Source organism: Canis aureus, chromosome 27 (genome assembly GCF_053574225.1).
Source record: "Canis aureus isolate CA01 chromosome 27, VMU_Caureus_v.1.0, whole genome shotgun sequence".
NCBI lineage: Eukaryota > Metazoa > Chordata > Mammalia > Carnivora > Canidae > Canis > Canis aureus.
In genome coordinates, this window is record NC_135637.1 from 4,632,089 (window position 1) to 4,638,088 (window position 6,000).

The following is a 6,000-nucleotide window of genomic DNA, read 5'->3' on the forward strand; positions in this document are numbered from 1 at the left end:
CCAGAAGGGATTTTTCAGATATAATTAAGGTTGCAAATCAGTTGACTTGAGTTCACCACAGTGGAAGTTATCTGGGGTATGCTTGGTCTAATCAGGTGAGCTCTTTACAAGAGAATCCAATTCTTGTACTCTTGCCACTGAGCCTCCAGGCCATGTGGAGACCAAGGCCATAGGACAGGTCCATGTAGGTGCCTCACCCAACACACCAGCACTGACCACCAGACACCAGCCTGCAGAGGTCCCAGCACGGTCCTCACTCCAGCTGCTGTCTGACTACAACTGCATCAGAGGCTCAGGCCAGGAGCATCTGGCTGAGGCCAGGCAACCCGCAAGACCTTGGCAGGTGATACTAAATTAATAGTTGTCAGGGGAAAAAAAAGAAAAAAAGACAAACGGGTCCAGGCCTTCCCTAAATCAGAGCCTTGAGGCAATGGTCTCTTTCCACTGCCAGGTTTGAAAGGATGCTATGAAATCTACAGCCACAAGGAAATGAGCTCTGCCAATAACTGGAAGGGCCTTATCGGCAGCTCCATCCCCAGTTGAGTCTCCAGATGGGAGCAAGGCCAGGCAGCACTTTGGCTGCAGCCTTGTGAGACGCAGAGCAGCAGAGTGTCCAGAGCTGCAGAAACCAGATAATGTGTGTTGTTGCATGCCACTGAATCTTGACAACTTGTATAGGCACATGACCCTGACACAAAATCTGAGGCCTGGGCACAAAGAAATTTTGGAGTACTTTTATCACATATGAACTACACACGCCTTCCCCGAATGCAACAAGCCCTAAGCACTCACATTGTACTCCCTCCCCCAAGGCCCTTAGAGATGCTCTGTAATCTCTGCGGTGCACATTTTCTGGAGGACAGGAGATGCTGAGAGTACCGGGGACCCTCAACTCACATGAGATGACAAGGGCCTGGCACAGCCTTGACCCCTGGGTCAAGGGCAGGATGGACAATTCGGTGCAGAGGGCAACAGGGAACAATGGGTCATTAGATAACTGTCTCCTCACAACTAGTATGTGGACCCCACAAGATCAGACACCTTTGCTTTGCTCAATGCTGTCCTTCCAGCACATAGTAGGAATGCAAAAAGTATTTGATTGAGAGACTGAGCCATAAGCAAAGGAGAAACAGAAGCTTTATGCGTATTTCACATGGCTCTTCCAGAAGTGGTTCTTAACGTCCTACTCTCTTAATGTAAGCTCCGTGGGTCAAGTGTGACTGGCCTGAAATGACGTAATGTGTGGCACTCAGCTTTGATTGCAATCATGGACCTTGCTCCCAGTCAACAAGCCTAAACCTGCAGGCAGGGCAGTGAGAGAAGCTCCTGCGAACTCATTTTATTTTCTGCTAAAGCTGCCAAGTGTGTGTCTCCCAGGGAGAGATGAATTTGGCCCCAGAGCTACAGGTAGGATGTCTGACAAAGGCAAGACATGTCCTGGTAAATGTCAATTCTCTTTGGTCCCTCGGTTTCCAGACCACGGCAGGACCCCATGCTCCCATGCAGTGCTCTAGGTGGGCGTTTGCTCTTAAGGGGCTCAGGGAAAGACAGTGCCATGTGGTGGATGCCATGCTGGCCGTAAGCAAGAGGTGCCTGGCCATGTGTGAGGTCCAGCAAAGGCTTCCCGGAGGAGGACAGAGCCACCAGTGCCGAAGAGGACACAGCCCGGTGGAAGGAGGAATGGGCAGGTGGGAGGCCCCGGGGAGCAGGGCAGCAGGCACATACTAGCAGCTCTGAGCTGGGGAAGGCCAGGACACGAGCCAGCAGAACCCAGCTCCTCAGCACGTGGTCCCTGGACTGGCAGCACTGGTCTCACCAGGGTGATGCAAGCACGGCTCCTGGATAGCCCCCCACAGAGGTACCCAATCCCAGCCTGCACAGCACCAGCTCTCCGTTGACTCCTAAGTGCCTGGATGGGGAGAAGACACTAGCTGAGGCTGTCACAATGCTCGGGTCAGGGATGAGACTGGCTCTCCCCAAGGTGGTGGCAGGAGGGATGGACGAGAGGACAGAAAGAAATACCAGCACGTGGACCCATAGGACATGGTGTTAGATGGGGTGACTGTCAGATTTCTAGCCAGAGAACCCCATGGTCAAGCCTGAAAATTCCTGTTGGGTATAGGAATAAGGCAGCCCTGGGTGACTGTGCTTGAGGCGATCCAGGGCAAGGGGGCAGGCCAGGTAGGGTGCAGGAGGAAGCGCTCACAGGGCAGGGACACCACGAGGACATACCCCTTAAAGTAGCTGGGAGGTAAATAAGTATAGGGGGAGGAACAAGTGGGGGGCTACCCGATACGTGGCATCAGCGTGGGGACTCAGAGCGAGCTCAGGAAGCTCACACCTGACCAGGAAGGCTGGTGTGCAGGGAGTTGCTCACAGGAGGACAGATCTGTCCTCTGGTCTGGTCTCTCTGGGACATAGGGCCAGCCACCCACAGGGCCTGAGGTCAGGGAGGCTGGGGAAGCAGGGGGAGTAGGAGGTGCCCTCTATAACGGGTTAGGGGGAGCCACATTCCAGGTCAGGTTGAGGAGGCAGTGTTAATGAGCAGGAGAAAAACAAGCGCTAGATCCAAACCGCCAGGGTTTGGACTCCCACCCCCTGAGCATGTCAGCTGGGACCCTGGCCTTGCCTTGCTGATGAATCACACATACCGTATGCCGTGTAGAGCAGGGGTCAGTATCCCTGGTCTGGGACGGACACCCTCTGCAGATGGGTCTCGTGCCCCGATGCCACTGTAGTGCTACTTTTTTAATAGTGTTAAACACAAAAAATGAGGGGATTCCAGTTGAGAATCATGAATTTTTAGCTTTTCCTTGGAATAAGACAATGCGGTCTACAGGGTTTAGTCTTGTGTGGTAATGGGCTGAGTGCTTGCTGCCCCTCCTGTCAGCCATGTACCCTTCCACAGCCCGGTGGCCATGGAAACCACATCCTGGGATGTACCTTCCCTTGCTCCCTGTGCCCCAGGCTCTGAACCCTGGAACAAGGACATATTGAGTCCGGTCTGGTTTGTCAGTGCCATGCCTCGCCAAGCTGTCAAACATTTTGAGCATCACCTTTGCTTGGGGCATTTGAGTTGGTGCTTCTGTGTTAGGTGGCCAGGATTCTCTTTGAACTGCTCTTTGAGACTGTGGGATGTGGGTAAAATATAATTTCTGCACCTAAAGGAGGGAGGCAAGTCAGACCTATACCAGGTATTAGAACCCACCAAGGTTGATAGTGACCAAGTCTCTTAAGAAAGAGGTATCTGGGGGAGCCCTGGGTGGCTCAGTGGTTTAGCGCCTGCCTTTGGCCCCGGGCGCGATCCTGGAGTCCCGGAATCAAGTCCCGATCAGGCTCCCGGTGTGGAGCCTGCTACTCCTTCTGCCTGTGTCTCTGCCTCTCTCTATCTATCTATCTATCTATCATGAATAAATAAATAAAGTCTTTGAAAAAAGAAAAAAAAAGAAAGAGGTATCTGCAGAGTATATGGATGGCTCAGTCGGTGAAGCGTCTGCCTTCAGCTCAGGTTGTGATCTCAGGGTCCTGCGATCAGCCCCACGTCAGGCTCCCTGCTCAGTGGGGAGTCTGCTTCTCCCTCTTCTGCTGCTCCCCCTGCTTATGCTCTCTTTCTCGATGTCTTTCAAATAAATTAATAATAATAATAATAATAATAATAATAATAATAATAATAATAATAGAAAGATCTGCTTAAAAGTGGAAACAAGACTGCATGGAGAGTAGGTTCCACATCTCAGAATGGAGATCTTTGCTCTTTCCTAGCCCTAGCTGGAGTTGTGTGCTGATCACACAGAAATCCTCTAACTCCTCCAGTTTGTCTGAGAATCTATGTCCATGGGACCCTGAGCACCTCCAACCCAAGTGGCAAAGTGTCTCATGCCTACGGGGAGCCCAGCATCAACCTTGTGATAGGGTCTGAGCAGGATGAGACCAAGCATTATGAAGATGGAGCTTTTGATGAGTTCATCATTTGGGAGCGGGTCCTGACCCCGGACGAGATCGCGATGTACTTCACAGCTGCCATTGGTCAGTGGGCATGGCGGGGAGGGCTCAGGCCAGCTCTGCCCATCTCTGGAAGGGCAAGGCTCCTTCTGTCCACCTCCCTTACTAGCATTTCTCACTTCCCACTCTCCTGAGGTGGCCGTCTGTGCTGCAGGCTGCGAGGAATCCTAATGAACCTCATAAATACAGCCATTTCTCTAGAACACCTGTTCCCTAAGATAGAGGAACTGGCAACTTAGCAGAGACACACTGAGATGAATATTCTCTTGCTGATCATTATGGGGTTTTTGAGGTGTACATGATAGATGATTATAGAAAGTTTGGGGTAGCAATTACTCTGGGTTCATTAGTGCATTGAATAAATTTGATCAAGAATTTTATCACATGCCTCCTGCATGCCAGACTCTGCTGGGCTCTCTGAGAAGTGCAAGGACGCCCCCTTCCTGATCAGCACAGAGCGGTTGTTCAGAGCTGGGGCTGCCAGCAGGTGGCCCCAGATTCAGATCCCCCTGCTGTCAGGATAAGTTGTGAGATGGGAGACAGGATGTAAGAATTCACTCTTCACTTCTCCAGCTGTGAGTTCCCCCATCAGTGAGGTAGGCTTTAAAGGTGCCCAGTGCACGGGATCTACGAAACCAAACAGAACAGAGCACGTCAGGCCCCAACAGAGGCTCCCATGCTCAAGGAGGGCTTGTTGCTATCAGTTCATTCCTTCCACGTTCACATTTCCACTGTAATTTTGTTGGCACACAGTGAACATTCTCCTCTTGAAGACCTGCTATTGTTCATTAATTTCCACATGCAATCATCTGTCAGAAAGTCTTCTAAACAGTGGACATCCAGAACAACAAGAAAAGTGCAAGGCTAGGAGGTTAAAAGGTCTGGGTCCTGACCTTGATCCCTGGTTCTGACCTTGAGTCCCTCACTTGAGTCATGGCTCTTCTGATCTCAAGACAGAAAATCCATCTGCAGTAGGACTTAGGTAAGAAAGGAGGAGTAAGGGAGAAGTCACTTAGGGATGGCTCAATCCAGGGTTTCCAAAGACATGACCAAGGAGTCCTCACTTAGACTCTCCTTCTTTCCTGTGGGAGATCTCCCTTGTGGGTGTCAGAGTTACATCTCTACCTCTCTGACAACTTCCGCACAAAGAGAGCGACAACTTCCACACAAAGGTGGTCCCTTGTCTCCCGGGAGCCAACCACAGTGACTAGGAAGATAGAGGTGGGGGAAGGCATGTAGTAAGCTGACAGGCCTAAGCCAGGCTCACAAGCCACCTCCCTGCAATGGCAGCAGGGTCGGGCTCACCAAAATCATGTGAGACGGGACTCCAAGAAAACGTCAATTCGGCTGGTCTCAAGGAAGAAACCAGTTTCATGCAGATGGAGAAAATGAAACGGCGTGTGTTCGTTATACCCTCTGATATTCCATCCTTAGCTTCCACTGTGAAAAGTGGCGTTGTTCCTTCCACGGAAGCGACAGAAGGACTAGAGAGCCTGTCATGCAGGAGGGAAACTATCAATCTCCTGCATCTTCTTGCCAAGGATTCCGAGTCGTTACTTTGAGAACAAAGATGCCATTTGTGTTTGTATTATCCAAAGCCCCACATAAATCCTGCCTTTCTTGGGCACCTGGGTGGCTAAGCTGGTTAAACATCACTCTTGATTTTGGCTCAGGTTATGATCTTAGGTCATGATCTCTGGGGCTGGGGGTGAGCGAGCCCCTAGTCGGCTCCTAACCAGCAGGGGGTCTGCCTGAGATTCTTACCCTCTCGCTATCTCTCCCCAGTGCTCATGCTCATGTGCTCCCTCTCTAAAATAAATAAATAAAATCTTTTTTTTAATCCCCCATTTCTGACAGTTCATTGTATTAATAACATTGGAAAGAGGTGCCGTGGTTTCTAGTAGCTGTCACAGCAAACCTTTGTCTGTAGGACATCTCTGAGCTCAGGACATCTCTGGGCTCAGCAGTGTGGAGCATCAGCTGCATGGAGCAGCACAT